The 15,498-nt window shown below is 51.0% G+C and overlaps 1 pseudogene; it reads left to right on the forward strand.

Moving 5' to 3' along the window:
• The window catches only part of LOC150016105 (maestro heat-like repeat-containing protein family member 7), a 39,938-nt pseudogene that overhangs the window by 15,629 nt on the left and 8,811 nt on the right, over positions 1 to 15,498 (forward strand).

Raw genomic sequence — 15,498 nt, forward strand, 5'->3', positions numbered from 1 at the left:
TTCTCTCCTGTGTGTCCCCTTCTATCCTATCACTCCTTTCCTCCTCCGTCTCCCTGCCCCCACAACTCCCTTGGCCTCGCCATTGGCCCTCTGCGTGCTCATGGCTTCCCGCCGTCCTCCAGATCCCAGAAATCACGGAGGCCGTCTACGTGCAGCTGAGCCACATCCAGGAGCCACAGGCACAGAAGGTGGCCCTGCTGCCCGTCTCTCTCCTGGCCAGCTCCTTTATGCCCGAGGTCATGGACGCCCTGCTCCTGTGCCCTCTCCCACTAGACAGGTACCAAGGTGGGGGTTGGCCTCAGAGGGTTGAAGCAGCCCCCGCCCGGGCCTGGGACTCTTCTTCTACCCAGAGGAGTCCCTTGCCCTTCTAGACGGCCCCTCTTCTGTGATCCGTGGTACTACGACGACCATTAGGCACTTCCCAAACACTGCTAGCTGTCTTTTCTCAGCATTAATAGTGCAATAACCCCATTCTACAGATGAGGAAACTGAGGCTCAGGGAAGTTTCTTACCCTAGGCATCCACTGAGCCAGCAACAAAATGAGGACCTGAACTCAGATCTGACCAACTCCAAGCCCAGAGCTCTATAATGATGCAATAGAAAGGAGGCCGGAGTGACAGTCCTGACTCAGCTTTCAGCTGCTGTGTGGTCTTGGGTAGCCTGCTTGTCCTCTCTGGGCTTCAGTTTTCCCCCATAGGCCAAAGGAAGAAATAATCCCTGCATTCCCACTCCATATGGTGGTTGTGCCGAGTAACACAGCCAGTTGTGCCGGGTCCGTGCAGGAGGGCGCACTGTGCCCTCAGCCTTCAGGGAGCAGGTGGTCTGATGGGCAGAGGGGACTGTGGCCAATGGTGAGCTCATGGCCAGGAGAGACCAGTGTGACTGGTGCAGCCTCCTGGCCCTGGAAATGCTCCCACACCTTTGAATGACTAAATCAAGGCAGAAAGCGTGTGGTCCACATCTTAAGATGGTTGGTTGAGAGTGAAGGTAACAGAATTGTGCAGAGCTATGCAAATGGGGTGTGTCTCTAAGAAGGAGAGTTGGTGTCATTCACAGAAGCCAAGGACATCAGCGGTGAGGGCTGGGGTGACACATATCTGTCCTCCCACCTGCAAGAATTTAAACCTTGTGACTGCACTGCCCACCAGAGGGTTTGCTTCTTAGAGCCACTAGTCATGCAGACTCACAAGGCTGCGGAGGCCACACTTGAAATCAGAGTCACTCAGGATATAGGACAGGATGGCATCAGGGGCTCCTCTTTGCAGGAGACCTTGCAGCAGCCCATGAAGCTGGCCAGACGGAGCAGGAACAAAATTCAAGGAGGCCCTTGCTCTCAGGTGACCTGCCTGCCTGCACTTGTGTGAGCCTGAGAGTGAGGGACTCCTTACGTTTTGTGCCCTGGATGCTTCACTTCCCTTACCCCAGCCTTGGCCCTGGTTCCAAGAGTTGGTCTCGTGGGTCTCAGGCGGAAGGTGCGGGAGCTGCCTTATAGCTTAAGTGGCTCAGGCCACACGGGAACTAGCATTTCTTCTAACAACTCTATAGACTTGGCTTCCAGGGTCCCCACAGGGACAAGCACAGTCACCCCAGGAAGCTCAATGCTACAATGTCCCCATCGGTTCTTATAGTTAATTTATAGTTCCTCCCAGCTCAGATGCAATTTACCAGTTGGGTCACTTTTCCCATAAACAATGTTACCTAGCAACATAGTTGACATACTATCTGTATCAGGTTTCCAGGGGAACAGAGCTGGAAAGTTAATGGGAGGCTCACATGTTCCTGCAGAAGGTAGAAAGGGCTGGGTTAACCCTGTAGCTCACCGGCCCATCAGAATGCCCGCAGGCCGGTGCCGCCTGGCGCAGGCGCCTTCCCCTGCCTGGGGTACTGCCTCCTAAGGGACAGGGGCGTGGGCTTCTTGATATCATGTGACAGATGCAGGGTCCAGGCCCCAAAGGGCTCCTTGGCCTGGGGGAAGGAGCACAGGCTTTGGGACACCAGACCCGGTCACTTCTTGATGATACAACTCATGAGCTGTGTTGTCTTAGACTGGTGACTCCACGTCTCTGAGCCTCAACTCTCCATGTCTAAAATGGGAATAACAACCCACCTTGAGGGTCATTGTGAGAATTCAGTGACCCTGAATGTCTTAAATGTCTGTTCGTATCTGTATCCCCAGAGATATGCTTAGTGCCTGGACGATAGCAGATGCTCAATATTTGCTGAAGTAATAAATTGTATGTAAAGCACCTGGCATAATAGCTAGGAAATAGGGTTTTGTATCGCTGTTAGCCCCCTGCCTCATAGGGAGTGTTTTCTGGACCATTCCAGGAAATTGCTAGCATGCCCATGGGTAACAGTGGGAAGCTGGGTTGCCCCCGCGGGCCTGGTCCCCATAACTCTCTTACCCCCAACCTCCCAGCAATGGAGCAGAGATGTGGAGGCAGCTGATACTGTACAAGTACAGCCGTGATATCAAAAAGGTCCTGGACCTGCTCCTGCTCATCCTGAAGGAGGAGCCTGTCACCAAGAAGGGCGGGGCCTCCAGCAAGCCACTAGCGGTGAGCCCTGTCTGCCTGCCCCTTTTCTCCTTCCCCCTCCTGCTGGAGTCAACCCGCCCAGCTTCTAGGGTGCTGCTCTGCGAGCAGCTAGTTGTGTGGCCTTGGGTAAGTGTCTGTCTGTCTGCTCTTGACTGTGATCCATCGATGGCAGCAGTGCTGCTACTTACAGTTACGTCAGTGGCCTGGAATAGTAAACGTCTAACATTTACCTGGCACAGAGCAGATATTCAAGAAATTTCAACTCATATATTTAACAATTGTTTATTGAGCACACGTAAGTTCTGGAGACTCAGCAGAGAGCAAGACATTCTGAGGGAGGGAAACAAATAAGCAAAGATATGGGGAATGGAGGAGTGGGTGGTATTATCCTTTACAGAGGGAGATCCTCCTGTTTAGGAACAGTCTGTGTCTTGCCCAAGGTCACACAGCCATTGAGTGGTGGTGGCAGGACTCAAACCCAGATCCTGTGCTTCCCCATCGGATCTCTCTGCCTCTCTCTGCCAGCATCGAGCTCTATGGATCAGGCACCCCGTGCCCTCCCTGATTTCGGCATTTAATTCACTCCTCCCATGTATTCTCCAGTCACTCATCCATGCGTCTTGCTGAACAAGCATAGTTTGAGCATAGATACAGTGTGGGCAAATTTTTACCTTGTGGCATTGATACACCATTTGAGCAAGATTAAGCCAAGAGCAGAGCCTTATGGCACATCACCAGAGGCTTTTCTCTATACCGCAGACTGCTTTCTTTGAATAAAGTATTAGTTTTGGGCTGCTGACAAGTGGAAAGGCTTTGATTCCAAGAGACTCATCTTACCTCTGCCACTGCCTCTCTGTGTAACCTTGGCCAGTCACTTCCCCCTCCTTAGCTTTCATAGTAAGATCTGTCAAATGAGTAGTCATAACTCTTGCCTCTCTGTCTTACCTGTTGAGAAGAGTGAGATAGTGGATGCGTGAAAGGGTTTCCTAAGCCGTGAATTACAAATAAGGGCCGTTTATTGTTCTCCTCCAGCCCATATTATGTCATTTATTTCCATGGGAACAAGTCATGGGCTCTTTCACTTCACAATTAAATGGGCCAGCTGCATGGTGGCACAAATTTCAATCATTTCTTTAGGAAGCAGTCTCCCTTCTCCTTCATTCACTTCTCACCACATCTGTGGGGCTGGCTGGACGAGGCCCAGTGACCTCACCTTATGGAGGATGAATCTGAGGCTCAAAGGGGGGCAGGGAGCGGTGGAGCCAGAAAGAGCCATCAGGTCTTGTGACCCCAACCCATTACTGCCTGCTCCCTGCCCCCACATTGTCCTGCAAGTCAGGGAGGATTCAGTGAGCCAAGTGTGAGGGGTGGGCCCAGGCCAGGACCAGAGTGAATGTAGGTGGGGAAGTTGGAGGGGGACAGCGGTGAGTGCAAATTTGGTCCTTGGGAACCTGGTGGGACAAATGCCAACGAAGCCAAATTCCCAGGGCTTGGGAGGATTGGTGTCGGGGAGGGTGTGTGAGGCAGGTTGTCATGGAGTTCAGAACAGGTCCTTCCTGGCTCCTGCTCCAGGCTGCGGCTTGTTTCTTTTAGCTGCTGGCCACATGGGGAGGCAGTGAGGGCAGTCCACCTTAATGGCCCAAAGTAAAGGGTCAGCTGGTGCCCCTTTGCGGTCTTTGTTCCTGTGGTACAGAAGAGGAAGAGGAAGGGCATGCCACAGCCCTATCTGAAACCCTCGGTTCAAGACTCAGCCCTGCACCCCAGGGGCTAGGTGACCCTTGGGCAAGTCCCATCACCCCTCTGCTCTTGTCTCCTCACTGGCACAGTGGGATCAAGACCACCACCATGATCTTCCAGGGGTGTGTCAACATCAAAGAGGCAGGCTTTTGTTATTGCTCCAGTGCAGGGCTCACCCACAAAGCCAGGAGTGGGAGTCGGGATTCGGGAAGATCTGGGCTTTCCCAGGCCACGCCAGAGTAGAGCAAAGATCCAGGTCTGACCTCCTAGAGAAGCAGTCCACCCCCTGCCAGCAATGCTGAGACAGTGGGCCAGGACTTCCCACACGCCTCTTCTCTGCCCCCAGGCAGCCAGCGGCCTGTGTGAGCTCCTGTCCGTCGACAGCTGCCTGGACCATGTGAGGCGCATCTATCCCCAGCTGCTTCTGGCCTTGCTCGTTCAGGTGCATTACCACATCGGCCTCAACCTGTCTGGCCTCGTGGGTTCCCACAAGGATGCCAAGGAGGATGCACAGCTGTCTGCCTTCGTACCTGTGCGGTATGCTCCTGCTGTTCCTGGCTCAGGGAGGGCCACCCCCCAAGGGCCCTTCTGAAAGTCTTTAGGGCAATCGGTAAATAGAAATCAGCTGTGAGACTTGAAGAGAAAACAGAACCACACTTCTATGAGAGGCAATCATTTGTTCAGCAACTATTTGTGAGCCCTTGCTGTGTGTCAGACTCTGCTTAGTGCTGGGCTGCGGGAGAGAATCGGCCCTCCCCAGGGGGGTTTTATCTAAGGCCTGAACATCCAGTTTTAAATGATTAATTGGAATAGGTAATAAATGCACATGGTAAAAATCTCAAAAGATATTTTCTTCACCCAGTCACCCTCCCCAGAAGGACAGAGTTCTTTCATGACCTTCCAGAGGTGGTGTGTACAAAGATAAGCACACATTTATTTCTCTGTTTTTCCACCGATGGAACTGTGACCCTTAAACGCAGTTACACATTTTCGCTTTTAGCATATATTATGTCTTGGAGGTCATTACATATAGTGCCACCCATTATTTTTCACAGCTGCATGATATTTCCATGTAAAAAATTAATTTCAATGTTAATTTCAATGTACCGTAATTTATTTCACCAGAGTCCTCTTCATTTAGGCACTTTGAAGCCCTTTGTGATTACAAACAATGCTGCCATGAGTTTGCTTGTCCACATGTCTGTATGTGCACACATGCGATCGTATGTATAGGAGGAATTCCTGACAGCAGAATGGCTGCAGCAAAGAAGGTTTCTGCATCTAAATAGTCAGGTGGAATAGGAATGTGTGGGGAAAAGGGTTCTTGACCAGTGATGTGATGGAAGAGAAATTGCAATATATCCTAAAGCAACGAACTTGCCAAATAGCCTCCAACAAGGGCACCGCCACCAGTGGTGTATGAGTGTCTGTCTCCTCACATTTTGTCAGCACAATACTGTATAAAACATTTTCATCTCAGCCAGTCTGAGAACTGGGGGAAAAAAGGTACAGTAGTCCCTCTCTATATCGCAGTTCACTTATCGCAGCCTCACTGCATCACGGAATTAAAAAATATATATTATATTTAATTATTTATCGCGAATTTTTCGCTATATCACGGGATTTTGTGGTACTGTATACGTATGGTGTTAAAGTTACGTAGGTTTCAGAGTGTAGAATAAATATAAATTTCCTACTTCATGGGGGAGGGGGCTCTAGAACGTAATACCTGCGATAAGTGAGAGAATGCTGTATTTTGCTGCAATTTTAGTTTGTGTTTCTCTTATCGTGAGTGGGGTTGAGGTTGAGATGCTATTTGTGTTTTCTGTGAGCCACTTGTTCTTGTCCTTTGTCCAATTTTATACAAAACTGTTGGGAATTTTCCTTAATTATTTGTAAAAGCGCTTTACATATTAAGGACATTGCTCTTTGTCATTTATATTCTAGTTTGTTACGTGACTGGCAACTATTTTATTGTTTATTTATTTTTTGTTTGTTTGTTTTTGCCACTCAGACATTTTAAATGTGTGTAGACCAGTTTGTTAGCTTTTTCCTTTCTGGCTTCTCTTGAGTGTTATGCTCACAGAGGTGCACTTTGAGGGGCACAGGGCAAGCAGTTGTGCAGCTGGGCTTGGATTTGAGTCATGGTTCCACCACTTTGTGCTTTGCACTTTAGGGAAACTACCTTAACGTCTTGGTGGCTTGTTCCTTTGCCTATAAAATGGGGTAAGAGATTTCTACCCCGTAGGTGTGTTGTAAGGACTAAAGAGGATGGCATCACAGCAGGACACTGGCTCTCATTCCCCTGGCGCTCACAGGTGCTGCCATGAGGGTGTCACCCCTGACTCAGAAAGCTGGTGGCTGGAGGGAAAACAAAACCAGAGGAAAGTGGAGGGGGCAGTGGAGGAGGAAGAAGAGGAACACATCGTGGAAAAGTCCTGGGCTGCCGAGTGAAGGTGCAAACTCCGGACATGGAGGGCTTCAATCCGCTGACGCTTGCACCAGGGAGCTGGAAGAGAGCCTGAGCGCCCCCCCCTCACCTCTGCCTCGCAGGAGGCAGCACCTGAGACAGAAAACCAGAGGTGGGCAAGTGCCACGCTGAAGGGGACCAGAAAAGCCACAGGGTGGTACCTGGGTGGAGAGGGCTGCATGCTGGGTCCCACCTGGAACCTCCAAGTGTGACCTTATTTGGAAAAAGAGTCTTTGAAGATAATTGAGGAGCTTGAGATGACATCCTCCTGGACGAGCCAGGTGGGTCCTAAATGCAGCAGTAAGTGTTCTTACACGAAGAGGAAAAGACGCACACGGAGGGGAAGGCCACGTGAAGAGAGGCAGAGACCGGAGTGCCGCAGCCACAAGCCAAGGAACGCCATGAGTCACCGGAAGCAGGCGGAGGCCGGGACGGGTGCTCTCCTCGACCTTCAGAGGGAGCAGGGCCCTGCTGGCAACTGGATTTGGGACTTCTGGTGTCCAGAATGGAGAGAGAATAAATTTCTGTTGTTTTAAGCCACCAATTATGTGGCCGTTGGTTAGGGCAGCCCGAGGAAACTAGGCACCGGGGCGTGGAAGCCAAGTGGGTCGTGGGTGCTCCAGGCCCCGGTGAAGGAATGGAAAAGCTCTAAGGAGATGGCTAAGTGCACAGAGACTGTCGCACCCTCCCGTGAGGAGAGGTGGGTGGAGGCGATGAGTGTGGGCACCAGCTCTGTCACACAGACTTGGGTTTGACGGGGGTGGGGGCGTCCTGCTGGACCGGACACCATAGATAGAGCTTGACAGTGCATTGCGTGCAGTCCAGCTTCCATGCTCTGCAGCAGCCTCGGGCTCTGAAGCAGCTGGTGTTAGATCCTTGCTCCCTGCCCTCTTCCCACCCCCCATCCCAGTGCAGGAACAGGGCAACACTGGCTCCATTTGCTGGGAAAAGCCAAGAACCTTCCAGGAAGGTGAAGCTCGCAGAGTTGGTGTTTGGAGAGCCGAAGGAAATGCACCCCCTACCCCGCAGCTTTCTCCCAACAGTGTACCTCTGCCTTTTTACAAAGCAGCGCAGGCTGGCCTTCTTTGGGCTTTTCCAGGTGTCTCTTCGGGAGTGAGGTGGGGAGGAAGGGTGATGAAGAAGGTCATTTTTGTTAAACTTTGGAGCCTTATTGAGAAAGTGGTGAAGTGGGAGAAGACAAACTATGAATGACGTAGCTCTGTGTTTGGAAGTTTTGGCCTAAATCTACATTCTTTGTGGGCTGCACAGATGAGGTCAGGGGTCTACTGTGACTGTCTGAAACCTCTTAAGTCACATTCTTTTCTGTGGAGCTTCTGAGCCCTGAGCTCAATGCTGTCCCCAAACCAGTTAGCGAGAGACGACCAACTGCCACCGGACATGGAGGCACATAACAGAGAGCACACGCAGGTGGTTCGTTCTGTTTTAGTTAAAGGTGCTGCTAATACTGGAACTGGAAGGTATAACCTTCCTTCTCTAAACAAAATGCATAAACCTCAGCTTAGCCAGTGCTGGGAGTTTCAGGGGCAGAGGGAGGACAGTGGATGGGAGAGTTGGGGAGGGTGAGCCCTCGGCTGTTAGGGTGAACAACACCTGGGGTCTGCCCCACTGCATCCCCTCGTGTGTGTGTGTGTGTGTGTGTGTGTGTATGCATGTGTGTGCATGTATGCACGTGTGTGTGTAACTTGAAACTCTTAACGGCATGGCTGGTGAAGGACTGTCCCCGACAGCACATGTTTCAAAGAATCCGCACAAGGATTGCATGACTGGAATTTCTACACTGGACTCATATTCATTACAAAACCCCAAACAGAAAAATTCAGAGCAAATTCCTGAACATCACCTGAGTTCCAAAATGCTTTGATGCCTTGTCCGGGATGCTGAGAACCACCAGCCGTGGGCATCAGCTGAACTATGCCCACAAAACTGTGTCTTAAACTCTTAAAGCAAGGGTTTGGCTTTCTGGAAAACTGTGTTTAAATGTAAACTTTATTACACACATTGTCAGTTTTTATTTTACTAAAGGCTCATACACGCATGCACAGATCTACACGCGTGCATATCCAGACACACACATATACAAGATATTCCCATGAGCAGCCGGGGCCGTGGCAGGCATGCAGGAGGATGACAGCCCCTGGTGGAGCCCTCCTTCTGCTCCCTCGTACCGGGGCTCCTCAGGCCCACCCAGGGCCTTCAAAGCACAGACCGGCGTCCCAACCTGATAGTCCCCGGGTTGCGCAGGCTCCCCAGGAACTTTTGTTGTGCACCTAGACTTGGGACTCACTACTTAAGTGTCCTGAGCGAATGAAGGACTCAGGGTTGGACAGGAGACTGTGTGTGAAGGAGCAGAAAGGACTGTCCCATGGAGCTCCCCCCGCCATGGGCTTGATGGGGGTGGAGGGCAAGGTTGAGGCAGGACCTGGGCGGCGGGAGGCTCCAATCCAACCTCTCCATTCAGTAAAGAAACTCAGGGGAAAGGGAGGGTAAAGCAGCAGCTCCAAAGAGAGGGACATCTTGCTTCTGTTTACTTTCTTGTTCTCAAAGCTAATAATTGTTTGTAAAAAAGCCACTTTTTGTGGATCCACTGGACACCACTAGCTATTGATTAGCATGACAGAGAGGAGCTTGTCTGGCCAGATGGGAGCTGATGGTGGGAGAGTCCTGGGTGGAGGGCGGCCCAGCCTACTGGGGGGGGGGGGTGACATGAGGTCTCAGCTCTCTTATCTTGGCAGCTGGGTGGTCAAAGTGGTGAAAACCCTGCTGCTGAAGATGGGCTGCTCGTCCGAGGCCACCTTTCTGGATGAGCAGGGTGGCTGGGAGCTCATGGGACAAGCGGAGAACCACCACCGAGGAGTGTCCCTGCTGGCTAGGTGAGGCCAGGGGCCCCCAAGGCAGGCGTTGGAGGGAGGGGAGGGACCTCAGCGTCTTCAGACAGACTTGGGTTTGCATGTCTCTGGGCAAAACCCTTCCCTCAGTCCATCACCTCTCCTCTAAAACCAGCAGATCCTGTCTGCCTTGGTGGATAGACAATATAGATGTGAACGATGGTACATGCTCTTCAGAGCAAACTGCTTACCACAGTACCTGGCAAAAGCAGAGCACTTAGGTTGTTTATAAAGCACCTTTCCTCACAGCATCATGAATTTAATACCCCCAATGCTAAAGAAATGATGGGATGGCTGAGAGGTTCAGAGTGTGGCCTTGGAGGTGGTCTGCCTGCATCTGAATGCCCGCTTGCTGCGTTCCATCTGTGTGACACAGGGCAAGTTACATCCCTGTCCATGTCTCTGCTTTCCCTTCAGTAGTAAGGAAGTAATAATAGGACCCACAGCCAAGATTTGGGGTGAGGATTAAGTAAAGAAGTTTGAACAGCCCCTGGCATATGGTCAGAGCTCAGACACACAGGTTAGCTCTTACTATCGTTATGCTGCCTGGTGGGGCAGGAATTACTGATGCAGAGGACGATGCCAGAGAGGGACAGTTGTGTCCCAAAGGTCACACAGCCAGAAAGTGGCCAAGCTGGGAAATGACCTGCTGACCCCAACTGGGGCTCTTCTCTGCAACCACACACAGCCTCCCATGGGGTCAGGAGAGGACAGACACCTTGATTTTAAAGATGTGAGTCCTGCAGGAATGCCTGCCTCAGCCCTGCACCAAGTGCCCAGGATGGGGTCTCCTTGGGGTCTCAGGATACAAGCACATTTATTGAGCACTTACTATGCTTGAGGCACCATGCAAAGAGCTGTATGTATGTGGATTATTCCATTTAATTCTCACCGCGACTGATGAAATAGTACTACTGCTATCCCAGTGTTCCCAAAGAGGAAACCAAGGCACAGAGAAGTTAAGTGACTTGCCAAAGTCACACAGCTAGTGGTGGGGCCAGGATTTGAACCCGAGCTGCCTTACTCCAGTCTGTGCACAGCTGCCACACTTCCTGGGTTCGCTGATAATGGAGCATAGTGCAGTGGTCCCCAGACTTGAGCAAGCAGGGCTTGTTTCAACACTGATTGCTGGGCCCCACTCTCCGAGTTTCTGATTCAGTCGGTCTGGGATGGGGGCCCGAGAATGTGAATTTTTGACACGTATCTAGGGATGCTGATACTGCTGATCGAGGGGCCACGTTTTGAGAACCACTGACTTGGTACAACGAACAAGGCAGCTGGAGTGGGGGGCCCTGGGCTGGGGCGCCAGCTCTGCCATTTTTCCAGTTCTGTGATCCTGAGCAGGTTACACTCGAAGCCCCTGTCCCCTTATTTATGAAAATGGGAATAATAATAATGGTAATCTGCTCGAGGCTTAATGGGGAGGATCAAATGCAATAACAATGTGAAAGCACCTGGCTGCTGCCGGGCGCTTAGTGAGTGGGTCCTCACACCCTCTCCTTCCGGCCTCCTCCTCCTGGGGTGGTCCTGTTCAGTGGGCAGTCTGAAGCCAGGCTGTCTTACTGATTTGCCCTGTGCTGTTGGGCAAGCCACATTCCTACTCTAAGCCTCAGTTTCCCCATCTGTAAAACAAAATAGTTAAACTAGATGGCCTCTGAGGTCCTGTCCAGGTGGGAAATCCTGGGAATGCAGAAGCCCAGGTGACCCTGTCTTGTCCATGGTTTGCAGAGTCTCAGCCAGACTCCCACACAGCAGGCCTCCCTGGGGCCGGAGAGCCTGAGGGACTGTTCCCCTTCCCCACCTGCAGGGCCATGGTGCACTGCTCCTGCGAGGACCTGTGCCGCGTCCTCTACCTGCTCATCCCGCTCCTGGAGCGAGGCGACGAGAAGCACAAGATCACCGCCACCGCCTTCTTTGTGGAGGTACCAAAGGGGCACCGCGTGCAGGATGGGGCTGCTCCCAGGCCTTCCCCTGAGCATAGGCTTCAGTTCACATTAGCGGTCTTTTGTCCTGCGCAAATAGTACTTAACAATTGACAGCCTGTCGTGCGCATGATTTCTCGTGAATGTGAAGAGCTCCTTCTTCCCTCCCTTTTCTCCTCCTCTCTCCACTCCTTCACTCCATTCCACTCTTCTCAGACCCCTTCTGTTCCCCAGGCAACCGCTATCCTTTGCTGGGCATTTCTGTATGCCAAGCACCAGATTGGAGCTATAAACATACGTTTGACTCTGTCCTGCCCTCAATGAATCCTTGGTGCAACAAAGGAGCGAGATGACATCCTCGTTATAACATGCGGTGCTGTAGAGTGATGTGTGCTATGATGGGGATCATCAGGGAGGGCTTCCTTGAGCAAGTGATATCTAAGCTGAGTGAGTGTGTGTGTGGGTACTAGGAGGGGGTTGCTGGGGAAAGATTAGTCAGGACATGGATAGGGTCAGACCCAGCAGGAGAGACTGACTTATAATAATAGAACATGTACTGAGCACTTACTACCTTCCAGGCACATTCTAGGAGCCTTACACATACCGATTCATGTAATCCTCACACAATCCGGTGGTGCAGATACCATTCTATCTCCCATTTCAGAGGAATAAACAGGCACAGATTTAAATAACTTTCCTAAGGCCGTGCAGCCTGTAAGTGGCAGATCCGGCATTCAAACCCAGACATCTGAGCTCTTAGAACACTGTGTGTATGTGTGCGCGCGTGTGCGCGTGTGTGGTAAAATACACATGGGGCAAAAGTAGGTTTACACTTGTGAGTACATTATTTTTGTATTATTATTTATTAATTATTGTATTATTTTCCATACGAACAGCTGTAAGCCTACTTTTGCCCCACCATGTATATCATAAAACTTACTGCTTTAATAATTTTAACTGTACAGCACAGTGGCATTAAGTGCATTCGTAGTGTTGTGCAGCCATCACCACCATCATCTCCAGAACGTTTTCATCTTCCTTCCCAAACTGAAACTTCCCATCCACCCTCTCCTGGCCCCTGGAACCACCTTCTACTTCCTGTCTCTATGAATCTGCCTTTTCTAGGTTTTGGATAAGTGAAATCTACACTATCTGGCTTATTGTACTTAACATAAGGTTTTTAAGATTCACCGATGTTGTAGAATTTCGTTCCTTTTTAAGGCTAAATCATATTTCGTAGTATGTATATACCATGTTTTGTTTATCCATTCATCGGTTGACGGACACTTGCAAAACCCACTCTCTTAACCTACCCCTGTGTGCCTCTTTTGACCTGCCGATTGTCATAGAGCGGGTCAGAGCTATCACCGGGGTCTGTACAGTGGGGCTCAGAGGCAGGAGGCTCAGTTAAGGAAGGCTTCCTGGAGGAGGTGCCATTTGAGACAGGCCTTGACAGGTGAGCCAAGTCTGCCAGGCGGACAGGAGGCAGCATGGCATTCCACGTACTCCTTGCATATTTTCTGCCTCTGCAGAAGTCCTCTTCTGGACTGCGAGTCTGCAGAACAGGGGCCATGCATTGCAGCCCCAGACCCAGTCCTCAGAGGGCTCCCAGATGGGGAGATTGAATAGAGGAGTGAGGGTCGGAATGGACACTTTGCCTGGCTTTGCAGGCACCAGCAGAACATCACCTCCAGGATGATAAGCATGGGTCTTACTTCTAATTTTCCGCATGGTTCCAGTGTGGAAAGGGAAAATACCATTTCTTGAGGGCCTACTATGTCCCAAACCCTGTGCTGACCGCTTTCATTTGTTAGTTACCCTTCTAATCTGCACAGCAGTGCTGCAAAGGAAAACTTGTGATGCTCAAGTTTAGGGACATTTTTCCAGGTCACGCAGCTCAGGAAGTCCAGAGAGCTTCAGACCACGTCTCCATGACTGGCTCTCCTATTGCAATCAGCCTTAGTCTTAAGTGGCTGCCACACAGTTTCTTTGGGGAGGGGTGGGAAGTTGGACCTTGCCAGATCTCAGGGGATGCTCTTGTTTTCACCACAAGGTCATGGATTCTAGACTTAATCTTCCGCAGCATTCCCCTGGAACCCTGAGCAGTGGCCCTTCCTCTGGGAGCAAGTGTCCTCCCCTAGGCTCTCCTACTTCCCAGAAGAGGTGGTGGTCTGCTCCTGGCCAGAGCCAGGCCTGCTGCGTACACTCTGGAACTTTGATGTAGCTCAGATGTTCCTCCCTGGCTCCCCCGGCCCCTATGCTGTGAGTGTCGTGTGTGTACTTGCTTCTACCAATGGCCGGAGAACTCCTCTAGGGAGCTTTGTGACCTTGGGTGAGTCATGGAGCCTGCCTGTGCCTCGGTTTCCTCACCTGTAATATGGGGATAATGAACTGCCCATCTGATAGGGTTTCGATGAGGATTCAGTGAGTTTACATCCAGCACTCAGAACAGTTCCAGGACACAGGAAGTGCTCTCTGTGAGTCAACTCTGTTGCTATTATTACCACCATCATCATCTTTACTCTTTCCTGTATTTCTAGTGCCCAGCACAGAACCTGGTGCATAGTAGGCCTGAGTATCCTGTATGGATGGGTAGGAGCCCCTCTCCCCAGCTCTCTCTTCTCATTATACAGACACATGGTCTCACTAGTCTCAGTAGATATAGGGCAAGGTAAGAGGTAGGAGAAGTGTTTATTAGGACAACTAGGAGGAAATTGAAGAGCGGTGGTTGTGGTGGGTGGGGAGGGTGTGGAGGGAGAGGAAGGAGGTGAGAGTGATGCCTGGTTTGGGGCTGGGAAAAGAACTGGGGAGGGTGGGGGTTTGCTAACCCTGCAATGGGGACACAGGAGGAAGGGCAATTCTAGTGAGGAAAGGATCCAAATTTCATGTTTCAGGCAACAAGTGTCCCCTAAGCACATATGCCAAAACACAGCTGTCTCAAAGGGACCCAAAGGAGAAACACTCGTTTGTGTCCTCAAGGAAACCCACAATGGGAGAGGGCAGGCAGATACATTAGCAGAGGGGAGTCCTAAGGTCTCCATGTTCAGGGCCCTAGGGGGCCCAGAGAAGGGAGCCAGCTGCCGAGGTGAGTCTTGGGGGCACTGTCAGACATGGCTTCTCAGGGGCTGAGTTCTAGATGGAGTCATTCAAAGTAAGCATGGGCTAGAGCGGAGGTGGCTGCTGTGGCAGAAGGGCATCCTGTCCACCCTAAAGGGACAAAACAGTCTGGGTCATTCCATGAATGATGCGCAGCTTGTTTAGAAGCTGGTTGATAGTGAGTGTGGCTAGAGGGCAGGCAGGCACGAATGGGGCCCCAGAGCAATTAGGGTTGATGGTGGAAGGCAATGGGGGAGAATGGGGGCTCTGAGCTGGGTAGTGACATGTTCAACTCTGACATGAGGTGCTGGACATCCAGTGGAGGTGTGCGGTAAACTGTTGGTTTTCCAAATTGGAAGCTCCAGATGGAGGCTGAGCCGGAGGCACAGACTTAGGAGTTATTTACCCAGGGACAGCAGTTAAGATTCTGAGAATGGGGGGCTCACTGGGAAGAGTAGGCAGAAAGGACAGGGCACAGGGCCGTCACCACTGAGTGCCGGGTGGAGACAGAGGACCAGTGGCTATCACTAACCAAAGCTGGACCGTCCAATATGGTTGCCACCAGCCACATGGGACCTAGTGACCCTTGTAATGCAGTCTGAATTGAAAGGTGTTTGGAGTATAAAATTCACACCAAGTTTCAGTGTGAAATATATCAATAATTTTTATATTGATTACATGCTGAAATGATACTAGTTTGGATATACTGGGTTAAATAAGATGTATTAGTAAAGTTAATGTTACCTATTTCTTTTCACTCTTTTAATGTTGCTATTAGGAAGTTTAGGCCTGCATTGTGGCTTGCATTGGACGGTGCTGACTGGGCAGT

Source organism: Furipterus horrens, unplaced genomic scaffold, assembly GCF_987537825.1.
Source record: "Furipterus horrens unplaced genomic scaffold, mFurHor1.1.pri manual_scaffold_3, whole genome shotgun sequence".
NCBI lineage: Eukaryota > Metazoa > Chordata > Mammalia > Chiroptera > Furipteridae > Furipterus > Furipterus horrens.